Genomic DNA, 20,427 nt, shown 5'->3' on the forward strand with positions numbered 1-20,427 from the left:
TGTATGTGTGTGTGTGTGTGTGTGTGTGTTTGGGAGAGAGAGACAGTGTGTGTGCTTTTGAGATCCCGGCTGTTCAGGAATGTTTGCTCTGCCAACACTCAGCCGACTGTAGTCGTCGTCGTCCCTCCAGCCTTCGGGTGAAACAGACACTTTGCAGCCTTTTATCAGCCGGACGCGGCCGATCCCTCTGAGAGGAGGAAGGTAAATAACGGCGGGCCTTTAATAGGTGGATAATGTGCTCACAGGGCACAGGGCGGACTGTCCCTGAGCAAACAGGAGCCTGGACGTGCGCACACACACACACACACACACACACACACACACACACACACACGGGGCAAACAAAGGGAACGTCACAAGTGTGTACGTTCAGCGGTTTATCTCACGCGTCCTCCAGCCGGCGTCCACGCTTACAGTGCTCAGGCAGAAGGTTTAATAATGAGCCTGTTAGCACACAACACACACATTCTCCTCCTGTGAAGCAACAACTGAACATGCATCCGTCTCATTTTGCATCTTTGCTAGTTTTAGCCTCAATATTATGTTGTTGTGTTTATATTAATTATGATCCTCATTTAAGGAAACTGGTGTAATTATCAATTAATTAATTAATTAATTAATAGACAGTGTCAAACAGGAAATAAACATCAAATTAAACTTTCAGTAGCCACACACACACACACACACACACACACACACACACACACACACACACACACACACACACACACACACACACACACACACTGTTATCATGTGTCACATCCATAAAGATACAGCAGGTTTAACGTTACATACAGACAAACACACACACATGCTAAAGACTCCAGAGGCCAATTAAGATAGTCTGCTCACCTCAGGGCATGAGCCCCCCATCACCAGCTCCCCCTCCTCCCCCCTAAAGACCCTTTGACCCCTGACACACGACCTCTGCGCTGAATGAGTACACACAGGAGCGTCAGAGCGAGACCCCCGACCATTCCTGCACACACACATGGCAACACACACGCACGCACACACCCCCTCTGGCTGCGTGCACTAAAGTGAACAGTAAAAGAGGGATGGATCACCGGTCATACACAAGGCGCTTCACTGCTCGGCCTCCTCGCCGCACGCACACAAGCACACACAGCTGGAAGGTAAGAGGTTAGTGGCGGGTCACAGGTTAATACAGTCCAAATGGACAGGACAGCTGTAAAACTCCCTCAGCTGGTTTAGCTGCTGAAGTCTGAGCACTGAGGTGTCACTTGTGTAAAGTGGGACAGAGGGAATTCAACAAAAACACTTTGAAATCACCTGTATGATGCAGATTAGCTAAAAGAAGAGAGGAGGCTGCAGATTTGAAAGATTAGGATGAAGTAATGGAGAGAAACGGAGAAGGTTGAAAGAATGATGGATAGAGGGGAAGATGCTGAGGAAATATGGCAAGTCATCACAGATGCAACCATTGATCACTTGTCTTAAAGAGAATAAATAGAAAAATGTAAATGAATGATTAAATTAAGAGCAAAGACAATTCACGTGTTGTTTGTGTGATCCAGTATTATCACCATATTATAATGCAGAGACTATTAAATGCACACACACACACACACACACACACACACACGGAAATCTCTGCAGTGCTCTGCATGAGTTGGTGATTGAATATAGATGTTGATATAGATTATAGACTGATATGGAGGAAGGTTCATCTGATGTGCGTTGCAGTGTAGTTCTTTGTATTATACCTGCTCTGATGCATCAAATCCAACACAGTTGCTCTGCTTTCATCCAAACTGTGAATCGTTGCGATCTGGTGGTCAGCGCATGAGGACATCAAAGGGATCAGTTCAGTGGTGGCAACAGTGGGAGGAGGATAAAACCAGAGGCAGACAACAAAACTAAACCCAACCTGAAAGGCTGCCGGACCCAGTAATACGGGATCATCCCTGGTGTAATTCCTCCCTCCTGGTCCCGAACAAAGAGACCTGGGACAAGAGCTGCACATCTGGGGGAGGGGAGAGTGTTTCAGGGGAGGTCCGGTGGTCTGACAGCCACTGACCAGGTCGCCATGCCAAGAACACTGACAAAACCTCCTGCAACAGTCCAGAGCCCCTTGCCCTCTTTCATCCCTTCTATATTGTGATCAGTCTTCCTGGGCCTCACATTGTGTGTGGACGTGTCCAAACATGGCGGGAGAGCAGAGGTCAGCCTGGCCGCTGACCTTGGCCTCAGAGGCCCATTAAGGCGGGGGTTGCTGGATGTGGGTGGTGTCGGGCCACGACTGTGTGCCTCAGTGGCAGGTCCGGTTCCTAATCAGCTCAGGGGCCGGTTGGAGGCCACGGGACCGGCCGCGCATTGTCCGTCTCCAGCTGAAAGGCCCGGTGCTGAAAGGGCAGGGAGGACGGGGTCAGACCGGCCTCAGCGCTCCGCTGCCTTTCAAATGCCATCGATACCCTCCTTCACTCTGTCCAGCGCTGCGTGGTGAGCACCCAGCCGGGGACGACGTGCTCCGCGTCCACAGAGGACGTCAGGACGTGGAGAAAAGCCTGAGCAGATCCTCACACGCAGAAATAATGAATATGCGTTTCCAAATGTAAAAAAGTCTTCATATTTCACAACTTTTGATGCATTAATCCTAACCAGAAATACATAGTTCTTAAGATATGAAAAATGACTTTATTTACACACACACACACACACACACACACACACACACACACACACACACACACACACACACACACACACACACACACACACACACACACACTCCATCATCCTTGTTGACTCAGGACTCAATTTGCAGCTGATAAAAAGAGAGCAGGCTCCTAATTCACTTCCACTCACAGGGCTGCGGACGCCCCCGGAGGTTGACCCGCACACGCTAAGTCCATTACAGCTGTCTGCCAGACTAATTTCATCAAGCATCTCTCGCTAACGTACACGCACTAATCACATTTTCAGCAAAACTAATTCTGATCAATGAGGTGGGCAGGGTGATTAAGTGGTGTGGGAGCCTCTCTTTGAGGCGCATTCCTCACAATCAGTGAGCGTTTTTTTCCAAGAACTGCTAAATTATGTGTTAACGAGCTCAGGTTATTTACTGAAGTAGAGTAAATATGAACCAATCAGAATTATAACAAAACAAGTTCAGTTTTACACGGGGCTGTTGCTTCATTTACAGGCTTTCTGGGGCCCTCTGACCTCCTGGGGCCTTCTCTCTGATTAAGGGGTCTGTTTGGTGATGAATCCCTGCAGCCGATCACCCTAAACATGGAGTAAACGCCGTTCAATCTCTGAGCCCGCCGTTGCGGGCGCCTCTCTGATACCACAGGCCTCCAGCATGTGGACACCCACAGGACGGGCGACGCTCCGGACTCCTCTGCGCTCGTTGCCTTGCAGACTAATAGAACCTGCCAACGGAGCTGTCTCTTTTTCCCCTCACAGTCAAGAGAAAGGCGCACAATTAAGTCCAATTGGAGCCCACGGCAAAGCGGGGACCTGGGCCCCAGGAGGCCCCGGCCGCCTGGACGTTTAATCATCATCTGACCCAGTTGCTGCTTCTGATAAATGGGCCTAGGGAGGGAAAGCGCTGGCTGGTCATTAATCTACAGTCAGATGGGGACAGGCGCACACGGACGCTGCCAAGTTAATTGGCCACTTACTTTAGCACGAGCGGGTGGCTGCGGCGAGATGGAGATGGATGTTCTTCCGCTGATCCATAATTTGGCCCTCTGGGGTGCTAATACAAGCAAAACAAACAGAGCAGGAGGAGGAGGCGAGGCGGCGAAGAGGAGGAGCGGGAGGAAGAGGGGTCACGTTCACCAGGAGATCTGAGGGACTTCCACTGCTTTGCGGGTCGGGAAAACACCGCGTGGAGCGCGTTCATAGAAGCCAGCTGGTGGTGAAGGAACAGATGGTGTAATATATACAGTAAACAGGACCATGGAGAAGTCATGACTTCCTAAAACTGGCCACGTCACGAAGGAAGAATGCCGAACTGCAGAACACTCAGCCTCCTTATCTGCCTTATCTCCTCCTCCGAGTCCTGGCTGTCCGAGCAGGTCGCCGGTCGGGTCAGCAGTCGTCCAGGTGGCCGAGCGCCTGATGGATGAGGGAAACACGGGGGATCACCCGCTTGTGATAAGGAGCCTATCTTGACAGGGGCTTCCTCTCCAAGCCTGCGCTCAGTCACACAGCGTTGACAGGGAGATGGATGGATGGATGGATGGATGGATGGATGGATGGATGGATGGATGGATGGATGGATGGATGGATGGATGGATGGATGGATGGATGGATGGATGGATGGATGGATGGATGGATGGACAGTTGACAAAGTCTAACCTGTCCTCCTGTGTTCAGTTGGTGTCTTTTAACACAATTTTACACCTTTTCACAAAATTATTGGTCAGATTTGGTTGAAAAGTGAAACAATTTCAGACACAATTCGCAAAAACAGCCACAGATCATCACAGCGAGAGGCACGAATGGATCCCAGAGCTGCTGCTCTGAGGGCCCGGGGTGTGTGTGTGTGTGTGTGTGTGTGTGTGTGTGTGTGTGTGTGTGTGTGTGTGTGTGTGTGTGTGCGTGTGTGTGTGTGTGTGTGTGTGTGTGTGTGCGTGTGTGTGCGTGTGTGTGTGTGCGTGTGTGCGTGTGTGCGTGCGTGTGTGTGTGTGTGTGTGTTGGGGGGGTGCTGGGCCTGTTTTTCTCCCTGCCGTCCCGTGTCACCTTTGTCGCATGTGCGCCGTCGAGGACAATCGCCATCTGTGTTTCCTCTGGGTTAGTGCTGCATGGCCGCCGCTGATCCGCGCCGTCATGCTCCGATGCGTGCGAGGAATCGGCCCGAACGGCGGGACGCCGATCAATATGATCAATTCAGGCGCCACTGCACCGTCCAGCCTAATTCCAGCTAATTGGGACTTTTCACACTCACCTCCTTTCGCCCGCTGATCCGCGGCCCGGCTGACCTGCCGGCTCCTGGTTCCAGGCCCGACCCCCGTGGCGGCAGAGCGGGCCGGGGTCAGGCCCAGAGTCAACAGCGCCGGGCCGGCCTCTGTGGCCTCCCGCCGCCGGCCTCTGCTCCCCTGACCCCTCAGGCCCGGCGCTGCCCCCGCGGTGAGTCGGGGGTCGGTCGCCTGTGGGGTCATTGAAGCGGCCGCTGACCGAGCGGGGAGCGGCGGCTGTGAAAGCCGGGGCGCGCCGGCACCCCTGCCGCTGGGGCCTAATTTGGCAGGATGCCGGCGCGTCAATGGCCCGGCGCTGGTAAACAATAATGTTTGTGCAAGGCCTCTTTCTTGGGGCCAATCTGAGGCTCACAAAGCCCATCGGACATCAATGAGGTGTCCCGAGATGCTATTCAGCACATCAGTCTTAATTTTGCCCGGCTCTTCAGCGGAGCTCCTCTCCGGATGCTCAATACCCAGTGTTGGCTGATACTTAGAAATTGACAGATGCTATAGATCTGAAGCTTTGCAGAGAAGTGAGCATGTGTGGAATCTGTCCGTTATTAGATTTAGGATTTCATGCCGTCCTCCATGCAAGTGTGTAAACTCTTCAAAGGAGACAAGGACGTCCCAGCCTGAGACGTGACTCTAATTGGCTTCAATGAAAAGAGAAAATGAGGAATCCCACAGCTGCTATGACAAATCCACGTGCCAGCTCTTAACACACTGTTGAAAACATTGTTGCGGATTCATCGTCACAGAAACAATCACAGACTGAACTCACTCCTATGAAAAGCTGGCAACGAGCTGGTTTCTAACACTTTTCTTTTCCCGCCACCATCGGACGATTGGATGGCGTTGGGATCCGTTCGAGGCCGGCGTGCCGCGCTGCACGGCCTCCGTCTGAAGTGATTGATCTGCTGACAGGCCGCCGCTTGTCTGGAGGTTAAAGGCGCGAGCTGCTTGCACAAGTTTTCCCCCGACGCGCCGAGAAAGTCCCACACGGAGAAGGCTCCTCATTCAAGCTGGATTCTGGCACGTATGAGTCATGTCTTTATTCGGAGGAGTGTGGGAGGAAGTTTGGAACAAGATGGCCAGTTAGTATTTTGTTCCCAGTGCTGGGACTGGGCCGGGGTGAATAGTCAGGAGGCTAATGAATAAGAGCAAGAGCCACAGAGAGAGCGTGAGAGTGGAGGAAGTGAGCACAGCGAGTGGCAGATAGAAGCCAGGGCTCGCTCTCTGCGTGTGTGTGTGTGTGTGTGTGTGTGTGTGTGTGTCTCTCTCTCTCTCTCCTTCTGTTCCTCCCTGTCTCTCGCCCGATGCGGGACAGGAAGTGGGACCGTCGGTGACCAGCACGTGTGAGCGCGGCCCAGCATGCTGCGCTCTGCTGAGTGAGGTCAGGCAGGAAGTGGCCAGGCGTGGGCTGTGACCTCTGGGTAATAAGTGGGGGGGGGGTGCTGCCTACCGCCACGTTCCCCTGCACGCGCACACACACACACACACACACTGAACTAATTCATTTAACAATCTCTTTACTTGCGTTACTTGTGTTAACAATTATCCCAACATCTACTATGTAATAACTGTGTTGCTGTTGTTTGTATTGTTATTCTGGGTTTTATTTAAGGTTTTCCCTCAACAAGAGTCTTAAAATCCATCATCACTTTAACTTTACTGCTGTTTAATAGTGTTTTCTATGTAGATGCCAGGAGTCACGCGAGGAGACGCAGGGTGACACATGTACATTATGTTTATTAGTTGTTTTAGAAAGCAGCAAAAAGCACAGGGATCACGTGCGTGAGTGTGTGTGTGTGTGTGTGTGTGTGTGTGTGTGTGTGTGTGTGTGTGTGTGTGTGTGTGTGTGTGTGTGTGTGTGTGTGTTTTCGCCTCCTTTTGGCAAACTGCCCCCTTCCCATGCCTCCTGCCCTTTCTTTGGCATACTGCTTGTTAAGCTCTGCCATTGTCTGCGCCGTGCGTTTCATGCGTGTCTGGGATTCAGTGTGTACGTCAGCGTCTCCATCTGTTAATGCGTCTTCTTCGTGCATCGTTGTGAGTGTGTGTGTGTGTGTGTGTGTAAAGTGGTCGGCCGTGGCGTCAGCGGGGCAGGGACGCCTACATCCGAGGTGCATCCTGGAAGGATGGGGGGGTGGGGGTGGTGGTGGGGGTGGGGGGGGGGGGGGGGGGGGGGGTCTGACAGCGGGGCAGCCAGCCAGGTTCCCAGGACACCCTCTGCAGACCACTCGAGGCCAAGAAACAGAGCAGAGAGGGAGCAGGAGAGGAGGGAGAGACAAAACACAAAAACCTGGGGCCACATGTCAGCGAGGCTTTCACAGCCGTCGCAGGTAGCGGTGCCAGAGAGAAGCCGAGTCGTCCTTTGTCACACAAGAGCCATCCAGTGGGAACAGGATGCTGTCTGCGGGACGTCCCAGACCCCGCGGCGCTGCATTGTGGCGCGTGTGTTTCAGTGCGTGTGCATGCATGTCTGGCCCAGTGTTGACTTTTGGGACTGGGGAGGACCCTCCTCTCCGTCAAACGTTTGACAGAGGATGAACTCAAGGAGCCACAACGGGAGCTGTGATTTAGCACGTACGGCAAACACAGGTTGGACGGACAGACTGATGGAGAGACGTGATAGAAGCAGTGAGAGCAGAGGACAAAGGACAGACTCTGTCCTGCGGATGAGTTACACACCAGACCTTCCTCTCGTCCCCAGGACGCGCCTTCATGACACACCTCCCGCGTGCCCAGAGTTTCCTGGCCACATTTTAGGGCTCGGGTGAGACGACCCGACGCGTCCCGCACAAAAGAGCCAATGAATTTATGTCAGCTGAAATCAGCGCAGGGGGACGGGAGGCAGCTGCAGGTTCCCATGGCGACGGGGATGAAAACACGCACTTCCTCGTGCGCTGAGCCCGTATAAGGGGTCCGCTGGGCCGATGCCGGCCCAACAATACCTTTAATGTCATAGCCCAGCGAATGGGCTTTGTGAGCGGGACAAAAACTCAAAGGCAAAATGGATTAGAATATGAGAGAAAAGATGACTGAATCAAACCCAGTGGATTGGAGGAGATTAGGTGAAGGGATTATGGGAGAAATGACACACTAATTACTTTCTGGTGCGGTAGCACAATTTAAAGGTTGTTACTAGCACTCAGTGGAGTTTTTGAGTAAAATGATGATCTGGTTGTTTTGAATTTGGAAGTGGATCTATTGTAATAATAAAAAAAACACTTGAAGCTTCACCCAGAAATTAATTATTAAAATCAACGTAATCGGGATCTGCAGGATTATATGAGCGACACACAAAATGATTTTAAAAATCTATTTACATTTGAAGTTATTGGAAGATTAAAGCTGCTTTAAAGGCAGACAGTCTCCTCCAGCACTAGTCACAGATTGATTGTGTAACATTTTCGTTTGAGCATTTAAGATTCAAAAGCCTTTAAATGTCAAACATCCCACAGTCAACTCTAATTCCTGATCTTTACCTCCTGGAGGCCTCGGTCCTTTTCCTGTTGTGTTTGTGAGGAATCTAAACTCAAGTCAAACACTTTGCCATAAACAACAGCGAACCACTCAGACCTGAAATGTGACTTTGTGGGCGAAAGAGCTTCTCTCTCTTAATTATTTGACCAAACTGGAGTCGGGAGCTTAGACAACATCTTGTGTGGAGTTTGCTCTGCTCTCCAATTAGCCTGAAAGGACCCCAGGAAGGATAGTAGAAACAATGGAGGAGAAAAGGGAGCAGGAGGCAAAGGGAAAACAAAACACAACAATCAACAAGACCTCCTGGCACATATGTGTGTGTGTGTGTGTGTGTGTGTGTGTGTGTGTGTGTGTGTGTGTGTGTGTGTGTGTGTGTGTGTGTGTGTGTGTGTGTGTGTGTGTGTGTGTCCCTCCCATCCCTCACAAATGCTGTGGTGTTTTCTGAGCACCGGCCGTCACTGTGGAAACCTAGAGCTTCTTTTGCTCATTGCATTGGTTCACTTCCCTTCCTCCAACACACACACACACACACACACACACACACACACACACACACACACACACACACACACACACACACACACACACACACACACACACACACACACACCGGCATCCCCCTCTACTTCCCTCCTTCTCCTGCTCCTCCATTCACGCCCTCTTTTCTTCCTGAGCTAAAACAAAGCACGGGGCTGAAAGGACTCTGAGGTAGGTAAATGTATTCAGTGACACCGGCCGGATGATTCCATTCTGCGCCAGCCCTGTAACATTTGTTTCAGTCCTTGTCTGAGGGCAGGGACAGCATGTTGAGCCTTTTGTCCCGCGCGCCCTCTGCACAGCCCTGCAGTTAATGGTGGCCTTGTCCCAGGCTGCTGGACCAGAAACCGGCAGCCCCACGGGATGTGCAGACACGGTGACATGGGAAGTGGGAGAAGCTTAGCATGGACAGGGAGCTATGGGATGCTGGAGCTGCCCAGCTGGTGACCTTTCCTTTGCTTCCTCTCCTCTCCTCTACTCTCCTTTCCTCTCCTCTCCTCTCCTCTCCTCTCCTCTCCTCTCCTCTCCTCTCCTCTCCTCTCCTCTCGTCTCCTCTCCTTTCCTCTCCTCTCCTCTCCTCTCCTCTCCTCTCCTCTCCTCTCCTCTCCTCTCCTCTCCTCTCCTCTCCTCTCCTCTCCTCTCATTTCCTTTCCTTTCCTCTCCTTTCTTCTCATCTCCTCTCCTCCTTTCCTTTCCTTTCCTTTCCTTTCCTTTCCTTTCCTTTCCTTTCCTTTCCTTTCATTTCCTCTTCTTTCCTTTCCTCTCCTCTCCTCTCCTCTCCTCTCCTCTCCTCTCCTCTCCTCTCCTCTCCTCTCCTCTCCTCTCCTCTCCTCTCCTTTCCTTTCCTTTCCCTTTCCTTTCCTTTCCTTTCCTTTCCTTTCCTTTCCTTCCTTTCCTTTCCTTTCCTCCCCTCTCATTTCCTTTCCTTTCCTTTCCTTTCTTCTCCTCTCCTCTCCTCCTTTCCTCTCCTCCTCCACAGAGACCAGGTGCTTGTGGAGAGGGTGAACTTGATCACTGGGGGCTCGGAGGCCGACTTCCAGCTGCGATCCGTCTGAAGAGGGCCCCCAGCCTTTAGCAGTGAGGGTCCCCACTCTTTCACTGCCGGGTGCTTGAGAGCATCTTCACTCCTGTTTTGTGCGTCTCTTGGTGGGAGACGAGTGGGCATTGGGCCTGAGGACTACACCACACTTGACTCTGGTAATCTGCAGAGCGGCCGCCGTGGATGTGACGGCGGAGCTTTTTGCGGCGCTGCTGCTGTTCGTAACGCAACGGCAAACGCATGTGCCTGAAACATTTCATTAGTGTCAGGGGAGCGTGAGGGCCGTTATTTTTGTGCTGGACCGGTAATAACAGGCTGACAAAACGTAGCGGAGGCGCGTCTGTAAAACTTTAAAACATCTTTTGATGCCTCTGCTGAAGATGTGACATATACCACCCAAAGATGTCAAGCATGCAGCTTTGCTAATTCATGTCTGAGTCTATCTAATAGGGTTTATCTGACAGAAACAGGAAATACATGTAAACAGGCGGGAGGAAATAATACACTCATATATTTTTGAGTACACAGTCCTAAGTAAAGTCTGAATACTTGAGGAACTGTAATAGTACATACAGTGATTGTGGTTTGATATAAAATGCCAAGAGGTCAACATGTACCTGCCAAAGTGGGGATGGAACCAGCTGTGATTTGAGTCCAGAGCTTTGGAACGTCCATCTGTCCATTACGCCAGCAATCCCAGCATCCCCATCAGAGTGTTCGTGCCTTTGTGCTCGCGAGTATATTCATAAGCCCCAAAACCCAATCCACCCCGTTTGGCAACAAAATCAGCTCTAGTGCTGGGGGTCGCCACTACAAACCGTGTGTGAGGGGATTAGGGGCTCCTTGACCACTTCTTCAAACACACCCCCAGCACGGCCGCCGCCATTATGACCATTAGATGCCCTGAAAACGAGAGCGCCATCAAAGGGCGGAACGCCGAGGGCTTTTCCCAGGGATGAATCTGGCCGCACGTCCAGCGAAAATGAAAGTATAATCCAGCTCCGTACAAAGGCCGGAATGGGAAGCTGTCCTGGAGTGTTGTGCTAGCTCGCTGAGAGAGGCTTTATGTTTCTATTGCCTCCGTTGAGCCCGGGAGTGCCATAATAATGATGAGAGACTTTAAAGGATAGATTCAAGTAAAGGCGACGGCAGCTTAGTCTGTGAAGTAATTTTGGGGCAATTGAGCAGGTTTCTTAATGGGAAAATTCCTCTGAACACGAGTGAAAAGCACACGGGGCTCCGTTCAGCATCAAACTGATCAAACGACTGGGTGAAAAAGGCGACGGGGCACCTTAAACGTGCTCGCGCGCACGCCGTCGCCTCCGCACGCGGCACCTCGCGGCGCAGCTCATACCCGCGCGCGTGCGCCGCTTATCCGTCGCTATCCGGGCTGCCGTGCAGCTGAAGGTGCCGCGGGGCGCAGGGCGCGAGGAGGCGCAGGGCGCGAGGAGCGGCTGCGGGACCGGAAGGCTCGCCGCGTGCACGCCGCAGGCCTCCAGCTCCCTGGACGGAAGGCGTTTAGAGAGAAAGAGAGCTGTTAAAGCCCGCGGTGGCTGGGATTTACCTCAGGTCGGAAACGGGGGGGGGTTCTAATAACAAGTGACGTCATCAGTGAAGAGACATTACCTGCATCGCATCACATGCAGAGAACGTTTACTCAAGCAGAACGGTTCCTGGAATAAAACATATTTCACAATCATATGAAAAACCCAAACGGGGGGGGGGGGGTAGAAAGCCCCGAGAGACCCCCAAATAGCCCACGACCACCTTCTCCTCTCCAGACACACAACCTGCTCTTCTGCCAGCATTCCTCGCTGTCCGACTCAAACCAGAGAGCGTGGAGCTGTGCAGATGAGAGGGAAGGCCACTCAAACATGCAGGGAATGGAGGGAAGAAGCCATACCAGGAGTCGGCGTTAGGGAACTTTCAGTGATTTCTTTAGATTTCGATGCACACATTAACAAATGCACAAACTCAGACCAGCTGACTGTCAATTATTGGGCTTCTCATGTGCTGAACTGTGAAACGCTCAGATTCCACCGACAAAATCGTCTCACACGCCACATTTAATGCAACGCGTACGTTTGGGCACGCTTCCCAAGTCACGCGTTCCCACCCGGTTCTAATTTGAACGACGCTCTCTAGAGTGATGCTGCGACCGAGGGACGCTGAACGCAGCGGGAGACGTCCGTACCTCCGCCGCTAGAGGGCGCTGTTGGCTCTGATTCCCGCCTGCACCGCTGCAGGAAGCCCGGAGGCTGGAGACGCCGATCAGAGGACGCTTCTCCGGCGCGCGGAGACACGTGGAGCCGCCTGCGGGTCGCGGTTTGTGCGCACGACTGCAAAGAATACAAGACTGTGAGTGAGACGATTAGATCGTCCTCGTCCGGTTTAAGTCTCCACTTAAAACGAAACGTCCTCGTGAACTGGTTTGCGTCAAACGCTACTAACTGTTTGTTTCCAAAACCCGTTTGGAAGCGCTTTCAGCTGTTTGTTAATGCTCCCATTGCTTACACACCACTCTGACTGTAAAGTGCAATTTCCCGTTGACTCATGTTTCTGCCCTGCAACTATCATTAGCCGTGTGTGTGCGCGCTGTTGGTGTTTACATATGCGGCGTGAACGCACCCCCGAAGGCTGCGCGTGTTTTTCCTGTCAATCCACAGATGTGGTCCGGCATCAAAGTGCGCTTCTTCCCCAGGGTGATGCATCCGCACCCGTCAGAAGTCAGGAGGCCTGTGTTTGCTCCAGGGATTACATTACCACACCACAGAGCTGCCAGACAGACCCGCTGCACCACCACCCAAGGTAAAGCCTCTTTTCCTGATGGGTGTGGATGCTGCACAGTTCAGCGCTGGTCCTTGGGGGGGGGGCTTCATGTTGTGCCCCCTTTCTGTGCTGCTCGTCCCTCTGGGGGAGCGTGTTGACTCAGATGGGGCTCGTAAACAGAACCGGGGTGAAGCCATGTGGCCGCTCCATTCTCATGGAGCCGCGGCCCAGTGGATTAGGCTAATGCCGGCCCGCGAGAGGGGAGCGGCGGCGCGGCCTTCCCTGACAGGAGGTGATGGATTAGGGCTTTGTCAGGGCCCATGTCAGCCTGAGGGACCCAGCGCTGAGGGACGCGCGGAGGTAGAGGGGAGATCGGGGCCAGCTCAATCCCAGGATCAGCAACATGTTGACAAGGGATTATCCTGTTTGTTGTGTGTCGCTTCAGGAGCTGGGGAAGGAATATAGGAGGTGTAAGAGCACTGTGCGGTGAACTGCGTGAAAGTGTGCGGAGAGCGTGGATGTTGACGAATGAAAAAAACTGCACGTGTCCACGTCTCAGATGTTAAACTCTGCAAAAACATTAAAAAGCAGCTGCCTCCATGACCGCGAGAAGGGAAAACCGTCGCCGCTTCGCTCTCAATGGCACACGATGGAGAACTGCTGATTTAACAGCAGCCGTAAATCCCCACACATGAGCGCGGATCGAGTTACAGTGAGCGTCGGCGACGGCCCCCCCCCCCCCCCCCCCCTCCTCCCCGAATCAGCGGTGGCGCGATCGCTCCACGTTCTTCCATCCGAATGGGAAAAGCAGACGGGGGCTTTTTATGGGCTCCCTTTGAAATGTGCCACACTTGACCCTCCCTCAGCTGTGGTTTTACTGCGCGCTCCCTCCGGTTTATTTCTGGAGGCCTCCTAACGCCGCTCGGCTCATTCAAGACGCCCGCCGGCGTGTGCCTTTTGTTTACTCTGCCAGTCGGGACGAACAGCGAAGCGGCGCGATCGAGCGCCTGCACGAGGTCGTGAACGCCCCGGGAGGAACCGCAAAGGAACATTTGGAGGGAGGCTCGTCAGGCCGCAGTTGTTGGTGGTGTTGAGTGGAGACGGCTGGGTGGGAATACATTACCAACTCCACAGTCGCGCTCCGTGGACTTATTAAAATGTGAATGTAGAGTCCGAGCAGAGCGGTGGTCAGATCGCTGCTGCTCGACGCCGCTAACGGATTTCTCCTGCGCGGGAAAACAAGCGATTATCTGCGTGCGCGTCGGGACGGCGAGGGATGAATGGAGTCGGGGGGGGGGGGGGGGGGGGGGGGGGGGGGGGGGGGGCGAGACGTGGCTGTGACTGACATGTGGCAAAGAGGCGCCGAGCTGCCTCCTGCCCGGCGGCACCACGCTCCGCGTGTCGGGCCCTGGCGCGGTCCCCGGTGTCAGGCGTGGGTGGCCTCCTGACACGCGTGTGTGAGCGTGAGTGTGTGTGTGTGTGTGTGTGTGTGTGTGTGTCACGTCCGTCTGGCCTCAAACGCACACACGCGCCCACGTAATGACACTGACACCGCGCCATCAGGCTCGCCACCAAGCCCAGCCGGAGGCGCCGGCGAGAGGAGAGCGGCCTCCGTCGGACCGCTCCGCCCGTCCTGTCGCTCGTTGGCGCGGCATCAGCTCGCAATTTGGGCCCGGTCCATCCTATCTAATGTAGTTACGGGCGTGCGAAGCGGGACGCGGGAGCCGGCCCGGCTCTCGCCCGAGGCCGGTCCGAGAGGCAGCCCCGCGCCGTGCAGCCTAAGTGGCTGTTTGAGTGGAAGCGAGCGCGGCCCACACAGGCGTCACTCACACGGACCCCACTCTGTAATTGCCTGCTGGCTGCAGCTCTGGACGTGGCGCTGAGGCTGAGGCTGAGGCGGCGGCGGCGCTGAGGGGAGGAGGGACGGGAGATGTGACGCACAGTCTCCCACTTTCTGCTGTGCTGGTGGACCTTTTTTATTTTTATTTTTTATGTTCTGCCTTCAATCACCTCCCGGGGCTCCGTGGAGGCGGGCCCGCCGACCGTCCGGGGTCCGGCGCGGATCAGAACCGGCTGACGCGCTCGCGGCAGGTAGTGACTGCGCTAGCTGTTGCTGCCGCAGCGGAACGCTACTAGGACCCCATCAATGCGGCGAGACAGTTGGAGCCGTGTCATTCGTATTCACAGAGGAGGCCGCGTGTCTTCACATAACAGATGTCAGTCCATTTGCCGACGCGCTGCATATTCATTCCGGTGCATTCCTGCAGGTGTGTTTGTGGGCGGCCGTCTCCGCGTGATGCGCCACTCGGCATAAAGAGTGGGAGGATGGGGAGGGGTGGCGGGAGGGCGGCCGCGTCTTGGGGGACAATGGGCCTCCCCTCGGTGCTCCGTGGGCGTGGGCGGGCCGCGCTCACAGGCCATTCAGAGCCGCGTGCGAGCAGCATTCTGAGGATGACTACCTGCCCAGGAGCCCTCTCTCTGCCCATCTGTCCCCCCTCCAGAGACCCCCCCCCCCCCCCCGCCTCTCCACACACACACTCACAGACCAGTGGGTGACGCTGACTCAGCTCTGCGACAGGCTGACAGTGCAAACAGAGCGAAGCAGGGGGTGAGGAGCGCGTGGGCGTGGGAGGGAAGGGGCTGCTGTTGCACGTGTCGGTGTGTGTGGGAGTCGCTAGGTGGGTGAGTCGGCATTCATTAGCGCTGATGGATGTGTGCGTGGGCGTGTGTGGCTTTTCATGTGGGAGGAATTCAGTGGGTGGTTGTGGGTGCCGTGCCGCGTGGGTGAGCGTGTCTGATGCAAAATGGCCACTTTATTAGGTACAGCTGTGCTGTCCTGTTTCAATAATACCAGGAAGTTTGCCAGATTGTAATTATACTGGGTTTGATGTAATTTTATCTTTTAATATCTGCATGTTTGTATTTTGTACTAATGCCAGTATTTTGTGTGTTTGGTGAGAAATATGTAGCTCTGGGATATTTTTGCGCGGCATGACTTGCTTTGCTAGTGTGTGGGTGTATGTTCTCAACCGCGTGCCCTTGTTTCTTGGAGCAAGGCAGCAGCTTGTAGCCCGACTCTGCAGGAAGAGGCACAATGTGACCCTCATCCGAGCGCGCTCGGCCCATTAGTCCAATTTACTCAGCTGTCAAGCTCGGAATTCACACTCGCGCTGTGGTAGCCGATTTCTGCCCATTCCTTCACCCTCCTGGTTTCAAACCTTGTGGTCTTAGCACATAAACGTGCTGAATAAACCTCCCTTTCTGTCCAGCAGTGAGAAACCAAACCTCACCCCCCCCCCCTTCCCCTTGGTTGGAGGATGACTGTAGACGAGTTAGCTAAACACTTTGTGGCTAGCCAGCGCCGGCGTCGCTCGGCTCTTTCTTCCTCGCTTGTTTTCCCTCCCCTCTTCTCGCTGAGCGGAGGAGTCACCGGAGGGGAGGTCAGCCAGGGAGAGGCCCGCAGCTGCGGCCGCGAAGGTCCCGGCGTGTTTGTTTGGGCGAGTCCAGGCAAAATAAGCCGAGTCGGGCCGCGCTGCCGAGGACCGCGGCGCTTTTCATCCTGACAATGGGGGAAGCGCCCGGGCCGAGCGGGGGGGGGGGGGGGCTGGTTACTGCAGCTGCCCCGTCTGCGAGGGAGGAAGTGTGCCGCAGATGTGGACAGGATATATGGTTCATGTTCCCACACCTACTCCTGTTGTGCAGCGGTTCAGCCGTTATCGGGGGTCAGTGAAAAGGTTCCTTTGTGGACCTTCAGATTGTGTAATGTGACCGCGGTTCTGGGAGCAGCTCCGTGTTGCGTCGGGACCTCAGGTTGCAGATATAGTGTAAAATGAACAACACAGTTGCTTGTGTTTTATTGGGAATGGACAGACTTTTGTCTGCGACCGGAGAATAAAGGCTCCAAGTTAAACAGAGTAAGAGTCTGTTTCAGCTGAGCCTAATTATAGGTGTCGCCCTTCAGTATGTTAATAGCTATAATAAAAACAGCATTCGGAAGGGCCATAAAATGCATGAAGTCACAATGATGCCTTTGATTGACTCACCTCCTCTGCTATCTCAGGTGATCTCTGCTCGGGTCAGCGCCTTCGGCTGCGTGGAATAATGACATCCCCGCTCGGCCTGACTCATCACCACCCCCGTCCCCATGGTGAGGTCCACCCAGCCCTATGCAAATGCTCGCAGGTGTCGCCCCAGGTCCTCCGAGGCGGGATGACTGACAGCAGCGACCACCTCTGCACATCTGTAGCGGGCTGTAAAGTTGAGGGATAATTAGCTGGGCCGCTCGTGTTCAGCGCCTCGTCCCGTTCACGCCGGCCGCGCCGTGGAAGTCGCCGCCCGGCTTATCTGCTGTATCTGCAGGTTGCCCTGTCTCCTGCCTCGCCCCCGCCTAGGGCTTCAAGCCACCTTTACACACCTCCTCCTTCTGACCTCTGCACAACCTGTATCCTTCCTTCGACATCACCCCTTCCCACGGCCTTTCTTGCAGTAGCTCCTGTCAGTCAGTCAGCACCCTAGGTAAAAGGCCTGGATATGTTTGCTCCCCCCCCCCCGCCTCTGAGAGCAGGGAAACTGCGTGGGGCCTTGAAGAGGGACACGTGTCAGCGGAGCCGACAGACATGGCAGGTGCTGTGGCCAGGGCCTGAGGAGGGGCAGCTGTCCATCAGACCCACTGCACAGCCACCACATCACATATGGCCACTAGATCAGGGCCAGCTTGATTGACAGCCAGGCTGGTGGTGGCAGGAGCTAACGGTGCTGATGTGTCCTGGCAGAACCAGTTCAGAGGGACTGTTTACCCTAAATATTTGTTGGAGGTTTATTATCCATCTGTGTTGCAGAAAGGATGCTTCACCGTCTTGTTTCATATCTATCAAAGCACAGCTACCAACATCCACGGACTCCAACTACCATCTGACCCTAGATTGTGGTGCCTGCAGGACGCTACTCCTCGAGCGCCTCATCGAGGAGGGGGTCCCCGATTCTGAAGCAGCACCCCCCCCCACCTCCTCTGAAATTAAAATGCAAAAATGCAGACTGTCCTGTGAGAATGCTCTACATAATTTGCTGTCCTCCCCCACCTTTAACCCCGGCTTCCCTAAAGCATCACTCTGAAGCCTGACAGCAAGTGGGTGACTTGTGACAGGTCGCATTGATCTCCTGGCTGGGAACGCAGTCGGCCTGACAATGGAGAACATGTGTCCATTTTAAGACAAGCCCCAACTTGTCTGACCCCCCTCTCTCGTTTGAGATGCACCCACACATGCAACAGCACATCTCGGGCAGAGGAAAAATATCTTCTCCGGAATTTGTTTTCTTGTGACTTTTCTTGGTTTGTCTTGTTTTAAATTAAGTCGACACAATTGCATTTTGTTGCATTTAGTTTTCTTCGTTTGTCTGCCGTGTTGAGAGCTTTCTATCTGGTGTCTGGTGTGGTAGATTAGACTCTGGGCTTTCTTAACATCCTTTTGAAAAAGCAGATGAAAAAAATGTTATTGTCTGTGTGTGATTAGGTAGTCGTGCTCCAGTGACGTTTCTTCCATGTGAACATCAAACAAGTGCCAGCCCACTTCTGAAAAATCTTTGATAGATGATACAGATTCCTTTTATGCGCATTTGAAATGGCTCATTCTGTTCGCATTAATAACAGGCGTCATAATCGGGACATGGAAAATGCTTTAGTTCACTGTTCCATTCTTCACAGGGATCCATGCTGCAGCTCACGCGAAATTTATTGCCGGTGAACCCCTTCGGCTCAGCCCTGCCTCCATGCGCGCCTGTTGGTGTTCTCTTCCTCACTCGCTTCCTGGTTCTGAGGTCCGCGTGCGTCCGACAGCAGGGTTCAGCTGCTCGGACCGACTCATCACCGTTGACGTCGGTAGAGTACTCGCTAAAGTAGTCACTCGTTGCTGCAGGAGGAAAGGTGCGTTTGGCTTCACAAGTAACTGTGTGAATGTGTGACTTATTCAGGACAAACTGTCTCTTTTCCCTTTTGTATATAATGTTTGAATAAATAATGACAGTTAGGGAATTTCCTGAGGTTCACGATCACCACTTGGAGTCAATCACACAGAAAAGGGCCTAAAAGATGCAAACTTCACAGTGGAACTATTCTTTTCCTGTTTCTCAGCCGCATGGAACACTTTCCATCTTCCACTATATTTTTCTGTCAGGTTGAGGAAGGATGTGGGGTTGACCCGAGTCTGGAGACACAGAATTCGTTTCAGGATTATTTAGAGTTCCTGCTCTGAATTTAACAAGATTTGCAAATGGAAAAAATCTTATTTATCAAGTGTTTCTTCCAGGGATGGAGCAAGGTGAGGACTGAAGAGGCCGGAGAGCGAGTTTCCTCTGAGTCTGTTTCTCCCGTTGTCAGAGGAAGAAATAAATTTAGCTTATTGCATTAGCGGGGCACTTTATTTTCACTCCATATCCAGAGATTACACCACACACGGCATCAAAACCTTCCTCCCAGATGTGCAGTAATTGCAATTTAATCTCCTAGATTCAACTTTCGATTGAAGCTGATCTGAAAACTGCAGAATTTTCAAACCGACATTTATGGTACAGTATATGCTCCTTATGCTAAAGTGACGACATCTTGGCTTGTAAATCTATCAGAAGATAATCCTTTGGAAACAATAGCAGATGTTCCTGTTCTGTTGCAGCTGCAGCTATTTAGCATTTCCCATGGCGATAATCAGGATTAACTTTCATCTTATGTCAGTCACTTGGACCCGTGGCGATTACATATGTAGATTTCCATATGCGTCACTGGATGTGAGGAGCAGTTCTCTTGGAGCCTCTGTGCTCCTCAGATCTTAGGTGTGTGTAAGCGTTCATTTCCACTCTGCTCTTTTTATCGAAACACGCTAGAAAACAATATTTTGACTCTCCGCGTCCTTTATGACACTGCAGTTAATTGACGACATCTCTCCCTGCGTCACTCGTGACAGCGCACACTGTGTGTGTGTGTGTGTGTGTGTGTGTGTGTGTGTGTGTGTGTGTGTGTGTGTGTGTGTGTGTGTGTGTGTGTGTGTGTGTGTGTACCACAGCGTGTGTGTGTAGCGAGGTGTAGGAGGGTGGCGAGAGTGCCTTTCATACTTCGGTGCCACAAATTTGTATTCTGATGAATGCATCACAGATCGGCTGGTGCGCCTGTGGTGATGACTCCAATCTGCATGAGAGCTCGCATGAAATGGAGAAACGGCATTAAAATGTTTCAGTTGTTGCTTGTAAATCATTTGCCTTTTTTCCATCGGCAAATCAACGTCTGTCTTGTTTTTATAGTTTATAAATACATTTTAATATTAAAGCGATAGATATTTTTTCAGACCTGTTTACATCAGGACTGCAGGAGATCTCACTCACCAGACCTCTATTTTCTCCCTCATTGCTTCTGTGACCTCTGATAACAACAATGCATGTTTGGCTCCATTCTGAGCCTGGGGTCATATGCAAAAATCAATACTTAATGTTTTGTCTCAATGACTATCTTCTCAAGCAGACGCTTCCAGTTAGTGGACTGACTGGATCCTCCACAAATGCTGAATTCTTCTCGGAATGAAACAAAGGAGTAGGATGCATGTTTTAGAGATGTTTGATGGCAATGCAGATGATAAACAGATGAATTAATGCATTGTTATATAAGGTATTAAGAAAGCGCTT

The 20,427-nt window shown here is 52.7% G+C and overlaps 1 long non-coding RNA gene across 1 annotated transcript; it reads left to right on the forward strand.

Moving 5' to 3' along the window:
- The first annotated feature begins 11,795 nt into the window (after positions 1–11,795).
- On the forward strand, positions 11,796–19,762 carry LOC121202224 (uncharacterized). Its single transcript, XR_005897679.2, has 4 exons — positions 11,796–12,351; positions 12,695–12,801; positions 18,464–18,682; positions 19,065–19,762. It is a non-coding gene; the product is annotated as an uncharacterized LOC121202224 (long non-coding RNA).
- The last annotated feature ends 665 nt before the right edge of the window (positions 19,763–20,427 follow it).

The sequence above is a fragment of the Betta splendens genome, chromosome 4 (assembly GCF_900634795.4).
Source record: "Betta splendens chromosome 4, fBetSpl5.4, whole genome shotgun sequence".
In the NCBI taxonomy this organism is placed as follows: Eukaryota; Metazoa; Chordata; class Actinopteri; order Anabantiformes; family Osphronemidae; genus Betta; species Betta splendens.